The sequence below is a fragment of the Gorilla gorilla genome, chromosome 19 (assembly GCF_029281585.2).
Source record: "Gorilla gorilla gorilla isolate KB3781 chromosome 19, NHGRI_mGorGor1-v2.1_pri, whole genome shotgun sequence".
In the NCBI taxonomy this organism is placed as follows: Eukaryota; Metazoa; Chordata; class Mammalia; order Primates; family Hominidae; genus Gorilla; species Gorilla gorilla.
This window is the reverse complement of record NC_073243.2, coordinates 50,410,570-50,426,601: the sequence shown is the minus strand read 5'-3', so window position 1 is coordinate 50,426,601 and position 16,032 is coordinate 50,410,570. Positions and strand designations below refer to the sequence as shown.

General features: G+C 40.1%; 1 pseudogene; it reads right to left on the bottom strand.

Moving 5' to 3' along the window:
* Positions 1-1,674: 1,674 nt before the first annotated feature.
* Positions 1,675-1,852, bottom strand: LOC129528157 (uncharacterized; annotated as a pseudogene).
* Between the last annotated feature and the right edge of the window lie 14,180 nt (positions 1,853-16,032).

The window sequence follows — 16,032 nt, the reverse complement described above, 5'->3', positions numbered from 1 at the left end:
GCTAAGATTCAAGATCCTCAGATTTGTGTCTGGTGAAAAACAGTATTACTTGGAATGATTGTAATTTTCTTGGTTATATTGAAGTCATACAGTATATTTAATTAGTCATTATATTCCCAGCTTTGTACAGGTATGAATCTATTCCTGATGGGAGTGAAAACTATGCCCTGAATGCGTATAAGTGGCATTTTAATCTAAGCTAAAATAGAAATCCTTGATTTAGTTCCATTAGTTCTAGGTCTCTGAAGGTCTTCATATTTAATGGCTGGCATCTTTACTTGCTCCTTCAGGGTTCTGCAAAACAGGAGTTTGGGGTCAGCGTTCTTCTAGGAGTAGAGTCAGGTCCTGATTCGATTTCATCCAGAACCAAAGTTATGTTGCTCTGATCTTAGAGTACACAGAGGTATAGCACTGAAAATAATTTTGAGCCTTATAAGCTAATGTGGTATTTCTTTCAGTGTGATCAATGGAAGTTAAAAAGCAGGAAGAGTTCTTTCTGTACTTTTCTGCACTTGGTGGGAGTGTCATTGGAGAGAGTTTGGGGAGGGAGGAACTGACACCATTCCTGTCTACTTTATGCCAAACCTGTGACAGAGACACACAGAGCCTGGAGAGCTACAGGAGTACCTCTGTCTGTAGACAAGGAAACAGGAGCTTACAGGGGACAGTAGTTTAGTGACATGTAGAGCCCAGGTTAAAACACAGCTCTGTCAAATCAAATCTTGTCTACTTTCAAACAACTGAACACAACAAAATAATTACATGAGTGTTTTTAAATGTTGTATTTCAGTTATTGAAAAAAGAAGCCACTCACGCTTATTTTGGAATTATTAAAGTAGCCCAGAATCAACATTTAAGTGGAAATATTTAAGACCAAAGGCACTTTTTTTTCTTACCTTCAAAATATTTCGGGCTTCATGTGAAACTAAAGCCTTTAAAAAGTTGACCTCAAAGATTGAAAAGAAAAGCAGATAAGCAATTTCCCGGTAAAGAAAGATTGCTACAAAATCACTGTAGACTGTATGGAAATTTCAAAGGGTAGTGAAAATGTGCTCTGATGCCCAAAGTGAATAACAGGATGTGTGACTAAAGCTGTTGACCTACGACCAGCTAACTCACCTCAGAACCTACGGAGCTGCTGACGTTACTTCTCGTTTTCTTTCTCTTTCCCCTTCCTCTCTTTGTCCTTATTTTTGATTCCACCCTCTGCCTCCATTCTGCTTCCTCCTCTTCGATGCTTTCTGTCATCCCATCTTTCTTCTTTATTGTTTCTCTAATTGAGCCTAACATGAAATTCATTGTGAAATTAACATGACCCTAATATGAAAATGTGTTATAGATCATGAAAAACTTCCTGTCTACTACTATGTGTCCTGTTAAACCCAGGTTGCTGCAATCTGTTTCTTTCTCTGATAATAATTTTGCTTTCATTGTGCTCAGCGTGGGTTCTTCTGAGCTCACTCCACCCTCGCCCTGGGATGTGTGCCCATGTGGTGAGCACAGGGAGGTGGGAGTGCACTGTTAATTCTCTTCCTGAGAAAGAGAATGTGCCTTGTCCCTGTCTGAGGAAGACTTCCGAGTACACAGACTCAGAGTCCTGACAGTACGTCCAGCATCACAGAAAAATCTGCCATGGCATTTTATATTCCTAATTGTTCCTAATGTCAACAGAATAACATCCAAGAGAATTCACATAAATCTCTTGTGGAGAAATTTACTGTTAACAGGAGCTTAATACTTCATAATGCATGTACAGCCTAAATATGTTGTCCTTGGATGGAGAACACATTACTTATTAAAAGCCAGGAGAACAAACACTCTACTTGATCTTAGCCAAAGGCTAAAAAGCTATGAATATAATGGTGGGAGTTCACGGCGCTGAGAGCAACACAAAACCACTTTAGAGAACCTGCACTGTGAATTCTGGTTCTTCTCAGCTGATGGCATTGCGTGCTTTCTTTAACCTCATGATGCTGTGTTTTAGAAAGAAGACATTGTGCTGCTAACCCTCATAAAAGCAGGGTAAATGGTGGAGAGGCCAAGTACACCCTCAACTCATACTGACAGAATTATCCCTCAAACTCCCAGAGTTATTTGACATTATTAACATGGTCTGTAGTATTCATTTTATTTATTCTTTCAACAATATTTCTAGAGTACCTTCTCAATTACAGTCAGTCACAAGACTGGGCCCTATAAGGGTTAAAAATAAATACTGAAATATAAGCAATATGAAATAAATTCCTGCTTCTAAAGTTACAGGTCTAGGAGGGAGCAGACAGCCCCGGGCTTAGAATCCTAAGACTTGATTCAAGTGCTGCTTCTGCCACTCACTCTCTGAGTGACCTTAGGCAACTCACTTACACCTCTGACTCTCACTTTCTATTCTCACAAATCACGGATTATATCCAGCTCCCGGGATGTTATGAGACAAAACGAGAGAATGTGTGAGAAACTGCCCTGGGTACTCCGACTACACAAAAATAATGCACTGCAACTAAAGTATTTTCAAAGTCTAGTATAGGATACAATGTGTGGCTCCGAAACACAATAAGTGAAAATAGAAGAGGGACCTTAAACAAGCAAATGGTGACTTTACCAAAGCAGTGACAACAGAAGTCAGTTCTATGGGCTCAGAGAAGAGATAAATCCATGAGTAGTAAGGGTATAAAGGGCTTCCCTGGGGAGGAAACGTGGCACAGAAACGGAACTAAGATTAATTAAGGATGGGCAATAGGATGGTAGGCATTATTCCCATTGTACTCATGTGGAAGCTAAGGCTTGGAAATATTTCATAACAAGTCTGAGGCCACAGTAGAACCAATACGTGGCAACGCCTACATTTAAAACCAGTTTACTTTTATTATTTTTTCATTTCAAATTCCAGGCACTTAAAATACTAGCAACCAACTTTGAGGCTCAAAGAAGCTGTGTGTGTGTGTGTGTGTGTGTGTGTGTGTGTGTGTGTGTGTGTGTGTGTGTGTTTTGAGGAAGTGGGCATGGAGTGAAGGAGGAAAGTAAGAACACCACATGGAAAAAGCACTAACAAGGGTGGCCAATGCAACAATGCATGTGATGTATTTGGGGGATTATGGATGGAAAATCCAGCTGGCATAGAGGTTTGTGCCGTGAAGGAGAAGAACGCAAAGTGGTAAAAGCATGCTGAGAATTAGTGAATATGCAAAGGAGTTTGGACATTTTCCACTACAAAATAAGGCCTCTTTGGAAATCTTCAAACAGAGGAGTGATCTAATCCAGGTGGTTTTAAGAAGATAGGTTTGGCATCATGTAAACTAATTGACTGGGGAAGAAACAGAACAAAAAGGCCTTTGATCTGCAGAGATATGGCTCTGGCTTAGGGTAGAAGAGACAGAAGGACAGGAACTGGTATGAAGGGAGATTTGAGAAAAGAGTGACTGATTGGAATTGGAATTGGAGCTGAAGGTGACTGTGTTAAAAAATGACTGTAGGCTTCAAGCTTAGGTGGCAGAAAGAATGATCATGACATTCACAGAAGTGGGGAAGTCAGGAGGATGCTGATTTGCAGGGAAGAAGAGTCAGCTTACACCCATTGAATTCAGTGGCAAGACAGTCAAATGGAATGTCCGATAGGTAGGTAATCAGAGCAAGACTAGCAATCTGACTGCAGACTCAGGAGTCCCCGAGGAGCCCGAGTGAGTTCTGTGGAGGTGCATGATTTCCATGGGAGCAACACACTCAGAGGCAGAATGACTCAGGAACCACGTCCTGGGAGATGTCCAGTGTCCAGCTGTGAATACCACAAACTTTTGTCTAGAGTGATGTTGAAATATTGACTCTGGAATTTTGGATTTTGTGCCTTAATGGAAGCTTGCAAACGGTGGCCAAGCACCTAGAGAGAGAACTAGTCATATGATTTGTTTATTTCATGCCCGCTGAATAATTGTTTAGTTAATAAATGTCCTTATGTAAATCAGAATTTAATCTAAGATGCTTTTATTCTAATTAGGTGGTGACATTATAAGGAAGTAGTTAACTCCTCTCACCTCCAACTTCACTGGCAGTTACCAATGTCCAACCAAAACAACCAAAATGTGTTCATAATAATATTGGTTTAGGTCAGTTGCCAAAACAGTTGAACATGAACATCTAGCCTTTTAAAGGATGGAGATTCATTCATAATGGTTCAACCAAAAAGAAAAGAATGGTTTTAGAAATGTTTTCCAGGCACATTTAATGCAAAGGAAAGCTCTAGTCAAACAATTATCTGCTTGACTTGTTCATTTCATGTGGATGGGGATTCGACCTTCTGATCAACACCTGCCTATTCAACATTTATCTATATATGAAATGGCTTTTTTAATGTAAGGAATTTTTTCCCCTTAGGGGCTCATAGATTAAGCCGTGGTGACAGAGAGCAATTGCATTTTTAAGTGTTACTACCTAGGTATAAATGGTGATCATCTGATTTAATCCCTATCCCAGTGGGCCATCATGAAAATACAGCTCATATATACAGCTCCTATGGCGTGCAGGACGTTACCATGTGGTATTTGCCAATATGGGACATTGCACTCATGTGTATACACACACATGCACAGACACACATGCACAGGCACATGCACATACACAGATGCACATACAGACATGGACGCAGACATACACACAGACATGGACAGATACACAGACACACACACAGAGGCGCGCACGCACACACACACACACACACACACACACAAAGACAACTCTAGCTATCTCTGAGGTAATTCAACAAGCCCTGCAGTTGGCTTCATCTTTATATTCAGAACTTGTTTTTTTTATCTTTCCTCTGAAGAGTAATCCTATCTGAGACAGAAAGAAGATGAGTCACACTGAGGCAAAACTTTGTAGGTAGAAATGTGCATAAATGCGCTTCTCTAAGATGCTCATGAAGAAAAGACAAAAGAACAGCCATGTTGCTGAGATGCCATCTGTGAGGCTGGCACAGTGAGGCACGACATCCCTGGTGCTTCCCGGCAGCCTGCGAGGGCTGCCTCCCTCCTTCCCTCCCTCCCTCCTGCTTGCAGGGCCACTTTCAGAGCCTTCCCTCAGGGCTTATGTTCCACTGACCTATAAATGTTCACTGTAATTATACCAATTGTCACCTCCTGCATTGTCCACCATTCTTCTTGCCCTTCTCTATTTTTAAAAATTTTGTCTTCAAAATAGCATGCTTCACAGTAAAAATCTCAAGTGAAAATGTAATAAAACAAACAAAACATAGTTGATTAAGGCATTCAAAACAACTCTTTGTGACGACAGTTTAAAAAACAGTGAATTAATGATGAATTGTGCAAAAAAATGTTAAAGATGCCATCTCTGATCCTTCATATAACACTTTTTTTTCAGCTGGAAAAATCCAAGAATGAATGAAAGAGCTTGTGGATAGGCCCAGACAGTGGGCAGCATGGCTCTTCTCCAGCCTGGGACACAGCTCATCACTCAGGGTGGATCCTGGAGAGAAGCTGCCTGAGTTCAGCCTTTGCCTATATCCCAGTACTCACTGTGTGCACCCAGAGGAGCTTCTGTGTATCTGTGAGACCCTGTTTCCTCATCTGTAATACCAGGACTCATATCCTAGCGGGGCTCTGAAAACTAGATCAGCTAATGTAAGGCTTGGCCATGTATTTTCTCAAGAATCGTTGCTGTGAAAGAGCCAGTGAAGTCACAGAGGGTAAAGTCAATGGTCAACCTTCCTGATTAATGAATATTGATTGAGCATTCACCATTTAATAGTTAGCTCCTTCTAAGTCTAACCGTTTTTAGTTTCTCCTGACACCTGTCATGTAAGAGGCTCTATATGTGAGGATAGACTTAGGGGGCAGTTGGTTCCTCTTTTTGGACACAGAACAGGAAGAATAAAGAGATCTCAGAAGGAAAAGAAAAGTGGGAGGAGGCTGGGTCTGTGGGTTCCCCAGTGGATCCCGCTGAAAGAATACCTGGCAGACACTTAATCTCTGCGGCAAATGCATGAAAGTAGAAGGATGAAGCCAACTTTCCAAAAACTTTTATGAAATTACTTCAGTGAGAAAATCTATTAAATAAATTACAGCCATTCTATAAAAATAGAGTTCTATGTTACTTACAAAATATTACAGTAGAAATCAGTCAATCCAATCCCCTATTGGGCAGAAGGGAAACTTGCCTCGGGCCACACTGTCGGCTGGGGTCCTTAGCACGGTACTAGGTCTCCACCTCCATGCACTACCCCAGTTCAGAGCTGGTGCTATGGGTTGAATTGTGTCCCTGCAAAAATAGGCTGAAGTTCCAACCCCAGTACCTCAGAAAGGGACTATGCTTGGAAATAGGGTCTTTAGAGAGGTAATCGAGTTAAAATAAGGTCATTAGAGTGGGCCTTATCCGATGTGAGGGGAAGTCTTATAAAATGGGGAAATGCAGACACACACATATGCAGGAGGAAGGCACTATGAAGAAACAGAGAGAGAAGACGGCTATCCAAGGAGAGAGGCCTGGAACAAATCCTTGCCTCACAGTTCTCAGAAGGAAACAACCTGGACAACACATTACTTTTGGATTTCTGGCCTCCAGAACTGTGGGACAATGCATTTTGGCTGTTGTAAGCCACCTAGGTTGTGATACTTCCTTACAGCAGCCCTAGGAAATGAATATAGCTGGGGACCAGGCTTTTAGTCAAAAGATCAGGGAGGAAGTCTGGTGTCTTGGGAGAAATTTCTAGATTATAGGAGTCACTGAATATCGTAACTTTGAAAAATGCATTTCGAATCTCACCAGAAACACAAAAGCCTGTAGAAATCCAATTATACAAATTTACAGTCTAGAAAAGGAAAAAAAATGAAATTACTCCTCATGCACATTTAAGCAGAGTTTAGGACTGGAAAATAAACAAGGCTTTGGTAATTGGGGAGTGCAGTGCTAACAACACAGTTGCAGGTATGTGGCTGTGTGGGTTTGAGCCTTGGCTCTGCCTTTTACCAACTCCGTGACCTTCAGTCACTGCCCTCACTGTCTTCAGCTTTCTCCAAAAAGAGTGTTGTGTGTCCTCTTGGAGGCCATGCCCTGGGGTGCTCAGCACAGGGTTTCACACACAGTGACTATTAACTGGATTTTAGCTCCTATTATAATTACTAATAGCAGATAATTGCGTTATTAAAAAAATTAAAGGCAAGCCCCCAAAAGTTAAGAACGCATGTACTTGTTTGCCTTTTCATCTTCTTAGATGACACTTATTTTAAGTTTTCTTTGTATGTAATTCATTCCATCTCTCTTATTCAGGAGTATTTCTTTCATTTGAAAACAGCATAATATTTAGATGCCAAATGTGATCATCAAATGCAAGAATATGGATATCCCACTAAGCTATCTAGTTATGCTCAAACCCAAACAAGTAGAAAGCCCTTATGTACAAAGTGATTCTTTTCATGAACTTGGAAATTTTTCAAAATCAGGTTGCTGAGTTCTGATTTGGACCAGCCTGTCGCAATACCAAATCACCTTTGAATAAACTTATCCTCTCAGCTTTTATTGTTCAGAATTGATTTCGAGGATAGAAATTCAATTTCCTTGTCATATATACCTGAGCTGTTGCATCAATTTGTCAGACCAAACCTAAAATGCAGCACTTCGCAGATGAAGGAGAGACATTGTCTCTAAAAAAAAAAAAAAAGTCAACCAAGTCAGAAGTTGTGAAGCTGCTGAAAAAAGCAAAAATAAACACTCTTAAGCAGGAAAATAGAAGATCCTGTTGCTTGTGGGAAATAGATTTTCTAGAAGTTAGATCAGCTGGAAATATTGTCATGGACATGCCAAAAGGCAAGTGAAGGAAATGTACTGAATGTTGTTGGCTTTGCACTCAGAGAATCTCAGGAAGCAGTTCACAAGAGTGCCACCACATGCATGGAAGGACCAGCTCGTTAGATGCTTTGGGCAAATAAAAATTTTCTGTAGAGTTATTTTGTTCTGCTGGAGCCATTAAGTGCTCCTTGCTACATGAAATGGTATATAGCCCTTCAAATGGGGGCATTTAGCAATATAAAATATATTTACCCTGCCCGTTCTTGAGGATCACTCTTTAACTCTAGAGAATATGTCTTCTAAGGTACCAGAGACATCCAGAGATAGAGGGCTGCTGATATTAATAACACATAAACTTTGGGTGAAGGCATAGGGGAAGCCAGCCCTCACTAGAACTCCACTATGCAGGCACCCCGATCTCACACTGCCAGCCTTCACAACCGTGAGAAAATAAACATCTGTTGTTTAAGCATACCCTCTCTTCATAGGGATTATTGGAGCCTAGAAGAGTGCATGGACACTTTTCATTATTATTATTATTATTTACTAGATTATCACCCCAACAGAATAGAAACTGAATTCCTTTTTGCAAGTAGGTGTTCAATAATTATTTGTTGAATGAATGAATGCTATGGCTACTATATGGAATTTCTAGGTCAAATAGAAGCAGAAGGCTGGGGGTATGGGGGCTTGCACTTGTAATCCCAGCACTTTGGGAGTCCGAGTCTGGAGGATCACTTACATCTAGGAGTTACTAGCCTGGGCAACATAGGGAGATTCCATGTCTACAAAAAAATAATAAAAAATAGCCAGGTGTGGTGGCCCGCACCTGTAATCCCAGCTACATGGGAGGCTGAAGCAGGAGGATCACTTGCACCTGGGAGGTTGAGGCTGCAGTGAGCTGTGATTGCACCACTACACTCCAGCTGGGATGACAGAACAAGTCTCCATCTCTCTCTCTCTCTATATAAATGCCTGTGTGTGTGTGTGTGTGTGTGTGTGTGTGTGTGTGTATGAGATGAAGAGCAAAATTCAATTTAGTCATCGTACCCACATGTAATCACCAAAAAAAAAAATTTTTAAAGCTATTTATAACCAAAAATATCTTCTATCAAGTCGTGGTACTATTACATGAAAGGCCATTTTGTTCTGCTGAGCACTTGCGTAGTTCTGGGAGTTAAAAGGTGGATGGAGCAGGAGAGACGTAAAGCACTAAATGCCATTAAGTAAGAAAAATCTGGAGTTCCTATGAGCAATTTTTGAAGTAGGAGAGGTACGGAAGGGTAGGAATGAAAGAAAAAACCCAAGCAAACTAGCAAAAGGCTAACACCTTCCATATAGAAATCACTGGGTAACTGACTTTTTAAGAATATGAAAGTCTAAACACAGTCACTTCTCACATTATGGTGAACATTGCTTCGATTTCTAAAAACCATCAGTAAAGTGTGGTACAATGCAGAAATCCCATGTGTGAACAAGTTTTGTTTTGTTGGGGCAGAGGGAAGGCTGGTGGTTGGGAAAACTAAGGAAGGGGCTCAGTTCTACCTTGGGCCTCTGTGGAATGGAGAAAAGAGACGCTGACAGCTACTGTGAGAGAACTCCTAAACGCAACCAATTTGGCCGAAGCAGAGATGTGGGGCCTGGTGTGATCAAGGATTCATAAAAGCTTTGGAGAGAAAGCAGAACTTTTCACAATCTGTACGATGGGGATTGCAGCCAATTTTATTTAGCCCTCAGGAAATAGGGTGACCCCAGTTGACCCCCAGGGGAAAAAATTCCCTATCTCATAAACAATAAAAATCTTAACTAAAGTTTAATATGATAGCAACCAGAAACAAGGCTTCCTGTTGTCCTCAGACAACCGAAAGTTCATATTCACACACCCAAGTAACCACACCCCCAGCCCCTGCACTGTGCAAGTGAACAGTTTCATTGACAACTTTGGGGTCTGTTTTGATCTTGGAGATCTTGGAGTTAACTGCAGAGAATGACTGGAGTGGATTTTATGAAGAGGTATTTTATAAATGCTTATGTGTAATGATGAGGGAAATTGAAGAAAGTGAAACAAACAGTAAAACCACATGGGAAGAATTCCCGCAGAACATGAGAAACAGGACTTGACTTAATGAATAAAATAACAGATGGCATCTCATTTTTTACTGGGTGTGTGAAGAATGAGAACCTGAAATGCAGGTTTGGTTATTCAAGTGAATTAGTAAAGGAGATTTATGGTTTTGGAAGAATCAGCAGTCATGAGGGGGGCAGGAAATGGTTATAAGTGACTTTTAGATTCTGTGCTTGGGTGACTAATGACAAACATAGCATAGTAAACCATCGGACCATATCATGCAAACAGGCTGTGTGAATTAATTTTGTTTTGCTTTGTATTGCTGGGGAAATTAGAAGGCTTAAACAAAGCAGAGAGAAGACATCTATTGGATTGTCCAAAATACTGTAAAATTTTGGCAATGTGGTATCCATACCAGGCAACTACAACTTCTGTCTTATTTGGTTTAGATACCCAAGGAAGTACAGGGGTACTCTGAAATTTACTTCGAGATACAAATCTTCAATTATTCACAAGCTGGCAGCACAGGTCTTTAAGTCTATTGTCCTTGTACTTCCCTAGAACACATCATCTTGGCACCAGATCTGCTTTACCTCTCAGAAGTTTAGAGCAAAATTCTACGAAAGGCAGGACTTTTAACACTCCCTCACTGTGGGGTGTTTAAAAAGACTATTATGGGGAGAAAAATGAATTGCTCAATAAGTAGTATGTGGAAGAAAGGTCTGTGTTGAATGAAGGGAGGTCTAGTCATTAAAAAAGAAAAAGAAGGCTCAAGCCACAGAGTTTTTATCGTGTGCCTCAGCCACTGGGGAAACAGTTTCAGTGCAGTATTATATATGAAATGTTTCCTATTAGAGTCAAAGTTCCCACAATGGAACATGTGTGACAATACTAACTAAACACTACCATCTAGTGGCCAGTTTTGAGAACTACAAAAGCTCGCAAAGTGCATTAAAAACACCGTGAAAGAAATGCAACAACCAATGAAAAGATGTTTAATTTTCCCTTAGTATCAGGGAAAATAATTGATCACACTATATAGTAAATGAAGATACGTGTATCAAGTGCTGCTATTCTCAATTACCCTTAAAACTTAGATGGGCTTGCAGGGAGTCTCAAGTGCATGTTTTGCTGTTTATAGCACCAGTGTAGAGATATTTCCACCAATGACAAATAGGCTGTAAAACATAAAATCCTTTAGAAAAGTGATAAAAATACAATCAGTATGAGGACTTTGCTTCCTCTTCCCCTCCCCACCCCTACCCCCCTACTATCCCTCACACCTAACACCTCTCACAAGTTGCTATTGTATAGCTGGCATAGCTGGAGGAGTAGAAAGAGTGAGCTCACAGTCAGCAAAGCTGTGTGGTGCCCTTGTTCCACACACTTCTGGCTGTTTGAGCCTAGGTTAGTCACTTAACCTTTCTAAGACTCACTTTCTAAAAATACGCAAATATGTAAATTGTTGCTCTTCCAGTCTCCCTGGGTTTAGGGGAAAATAGAATGTGTACAAAAACGCATTGTAAATGCAAATGTGCCATACAAAACTGCTATTAGTTTTAAAATCTCTAAGTGAGGATGATAAGGATGTGAATCTGATATTTGAAGGTGCTAAACATTTTTTTAAATGTTTTTCAAAAGCCATTTTTCTTAATATTGTTGATTTCCTGAGACAAATATCTTTGATCTGGGTTGAATAATTGTGGGAATTCTCAAGTTTATCCTGCCCCTGTACATGCAGCAAAAGAAAGCTAATTAATTTGTCCAAATTTTTACATTGAATCAAAGACGAGACTGAGAACAACTGTCATAGCTTGAGTGTTGAAGTTTATCATTCTAGGAATCCTATTGTGTTGTTAATGTTTTCCCAGTAGTTTCAGTAAGTAATGTAAACCCATGAATCTAAATTATAAAATGGCTACAGGTAAACCATGGCACCAAATTTCACTTCATATTTCATTATTCTAAGATACAAGGGCAGAACCTAAAGAAAGGGTAAAATAAAATGGACTTACATTAGACTTACTGACACCATCATTATTTGAGAAAGAGCTATTTCCTAGGTATATTTTGGGAACTTATCTGGTGATATCTATCTATCTACTAACTTTAGGAGTGGGGTGGAATTGATTCTTTTTACAAGATTAGTGAAGTTAGAAACAACTAGTTTCTAATTGATTAAATGTAACCTATTTTCAAGTATCTTCATATGACTGAAATCAATCTGTTTTATTTTCCAAACCGGTGGAATAGACACAGAGTCATTACAACCAGAATGGCATGGCATTGTTACAAATCTTAGTATTAAAGCAATACTTCTGTTTTTATGTATAATTATTTTATAATGGAAAATGTCCCTCAAAATCAGACGATTTGTTCCACAATGAATCATCTACTCCAAACAACTCTGTTCCAATAATTAATGACAAGAACAACAAACTCTTACCCACCAGATCCTTATGGTAAAGCTAACTTCAGACAGGAAATGCAGAACTCAGCAGAGTTCATTATTTTTCATTTCTAGATCAGAACAAGTTTATCTAAGACTCCAAATAAAGTTCATGCTTTGTGCAACGTGCAAACGACAGTTCATTATATTTTCTTGTTTCACAGAGAAAAACTCAGAAGGAAAACATCTACAGGAGATACAAATAAAGAAGGGTTAGGTGTTTCTGAAAATAATCTTCCAGAAAAAAAAAGTGGCCCTCTTGAAACTCATCAGGAAAAAAAGTACTTAAGAAACTCTAAAACATTTTTATGTGTTAGAATCACCAGGGTACTTTTGGCAATCTCTATGCCCAGATCACAGCCCACATCAATTAGAAGAGAACCTCTGGGACATGAAGATCAGTTTTTTGTTTTGTTTTGTTTTTGTTTTCATTTTTTTTTTAAAGTTCTCTAGGAGATGCCAACATGCAGCCATATCCCACAAACACTTTAGTTAAGAAATACATACTTTGAAGCATGAAAGTAATGCCCTTTTTGGGGAAAACAGTCATTATATGATCACAGATTATTTTTATAACTTCCATATTCTTTTTTTTTTGAGACAGAGTCTCACTCTGTTGCCCAGGCTGAAGTGCAGTGGCGTGATCTCAGCTCACTGCAACCTCTACCTCCCAGGTTCAAGCGATTCTCCTGCCTCAGCCTCCCAAATAGCTGGGATTACAGGTGCAAACCACCATGTTCAGCTAATTTTTGTATTTTAGTAGAGAGGGGGTTTCACCATGTTAGCCAGGATGGTCTCGATCTCCTGACCTCATGATCTGCCTGCCTCGGCCTCCCAAAGTGTTGGGATTACAGGTGTGAGCCACTGTGCCCAGCCTCCATATTCTTATATGAGCAAGAAGCAAGAATTCATTTTATCAGTATGTAAATTGTGAACAAAACACATGCAGGTGAGAAGCAGGGGCTATAAGGATGAAATCAATGGGCCAGCAGAGAATACAGTGCATGAATTCAATAGTCCCTGCAGTGCTCCCTGCTAGGCAGTGCAGGGATATAGACAAATAGTGGCCTGATGTCTTTAATAAGCTGATAAATAGTTGGGGCCACCAATATGTAAACAAAGCAAGAACTAGAAAACACGCTCCAAATGGGTTACAAGCAGAGTTGTGGTGTAGGGCAGAGGAAGATAATAGATGCTAATGATTTAGGATGGTAAATACGACAACAAGAGTAAAATCTCTGCCTGGTTGATTCCAAGGAGTTTAAAAACGTAAATGCATGAATGACCAGAGGAATCCTCACCGGGGAGCACGGCACAGGAATATAAACGTGACTTGATGTGCAGGCTCTAAGGCAGTGGTTCTCAGAATGTGGAGCCAGGTCTGCAGCGTCACTATCACCTGGGAGCTCATTAGACGGTACATAATTGGATCCCACCACAGACCTACAAAATCAAAAATTCTGGGGATGGGACCTAGAAACTCCTTTTTTTTTTTTTTTTTTTTCAATTTGTCTCTGCCACCCAGGCTGGAGTGCAGTGGCTCCATCTTGGCTCACTGCAACCTCCGCCTCCCGGGTTCAAGCGATTCTCCTGCCTCAGCCTCCCAAGTGGCTGGGATTACAGGTGCCCGCCATCACGCACAGCTAATTTTTGTATTTTTAGTAGAGAAGCGGTTTCACCATGGTGGCCAGGCTGGTCTCGAATTCCTGACCTCGAGTGATCCGCCTGCCTTGGCCTCTGAAAGTGCTGGGATTACAGGTGTGAGCCACCGCACCTGGCCCCAGCAATGAGTTCTTACAACCACTTCAGGGGATTCTGGCACTCCACGTAATTCTGATGCATCCTAAAGTTTGAGAACGAGTGCTCTAAGGTTTTCTTCAAAATAAACAAATACATGAAATTGGCCATTTTATCATCAACATTCATTAAAGTAGAGGGTAGTATGTATTCACTCATGCTTCAACACAGACAAGGTCACATGGGTTAGGAGCCATTCCGCAGGACAGCAATCTTAAGTAAGGTCTTAAAATAGGAAATAGAAAATTAGTTGTTTTAAAAAGTGAGGGAGTAAACAGTAATAGTAATGCAAACTTGCTGACTGCAGGTACTCAAAACATAGTTACAAACTTGTATTTTATATATAGCTTATAATATTTTAGACTTCTGGAATGACCATTTCCCACTTTCTTTTTAATCCCTAACTTTTATTTATTCATTTTCTGTTTCTATAGTTTTTGGGGTACAGTGGGTTTTGTTTACTTGGACACATTCATTAGTGGTGATTTCTGATATTTTGGTGCATCCATCACTAGAGCAGTGTACACTGTACCCAATATGTCGTCTTTTATTTCCCAGCTTCTCCCAATCTCTCCCCCATCCCCAAAGTCCATTATTCATTCTTATGCCTTTGTATCCTCAGCGCTTAGCTCCCACTTGTAAGTGAAAACATGATATTTGGTTTTCCATTCCTGAGTTACGTCTCTTAGAATAATGGCCTCCACTTCCACCCAAGTTGCTGCTAGAGACATTATTTGGTTTCTTTTTATGACTGAGTAGTAATCCATGGGGCATATATACCACATTTTCTTTATCCACTCATTGGTCGATGGGCAACAAGTTTTGTTGCCTATTTTTGCAACTGTGAATTGGACAGGCCTGTGCATGTGGTCTTTCTCGTAGAATGACTTCTTTCCCTTTGGGTGAATACCCAGTAGTGGGTTAAACCCTAACTTTTAATGTTTACCTTAATTTTAAAAATACAATCACCCAAAACCAAAAATGAATAAATTATAACTCCATTCCACACTTGGATAAATCTCACAAACCTACTCAAAGAAGCTAAACTCAGAAGAGTATACAGAATATTACCTCATTTCATAAAACTTAAAAACAAGGAAATCCCCCTTGTTTTTGGTATCAGAAGTCCAATAGTGATTATTCTGGGTGTGCCAATAGCGTTCTGTTTCTTTTTCTATTTTTTGTTTTTTCTTTTGAGACAAAATCTCGCTCTGTCACCCAGGCTGGAGTGCAATGGCATGATCTCAGCTCACTGCAACCTCTGCCTCCCAGGTTCAAGTGATTCTCCCACCTCAGCTTCCCAGGTAGCTGGGACTACAGGCGCACACCACCATGCCTGGCTAATTTTTTGTATTTTTAGTAGAGGCGGGGTTTCAGCATATTGGCCAGGCTGATCTCAAATTCCTGACCTCAAGTGATCCACCCGCCTCGGTCTCCCAAAGTGCTGGGATTAGAGGCATTAGCCACCATGCCCTGCCACATTCTGTTTCTTAATCTACAATACATTTGAAACAGAAGACTTTCAAAATGTATGTAATGACCCTGTGTGTATTCCACTCGTTTGGAAAATAAAACAGATTGATTTCAGTCACATGAAGCTACTTGAAAGTAGGTTACATTTAATGAATTAAAAGCTAGTTGTTTCTAACTTCACTAATCTTGTAAAAAGAATCAATTCCACCCCACCCCTAAAGTTAGTAGATAGATATCACCAGATAAAAGTTCCTAAAATATACCTAGGAAATAGTTCTTTCTCAAATAACGATGGTGTCAGGAAGTGTAATCTACAAAGTCCCCTTCTAGTTCACCCTTTCTTTAGCTTCTGGTGAGCCAAGTGTGTTCACTTAGTGAAAATTCATTGACTTTTACACTTACAATTTGTGCACCTGCATTTATGTATGTTTTGATGCAAAGTTCAAAACATATA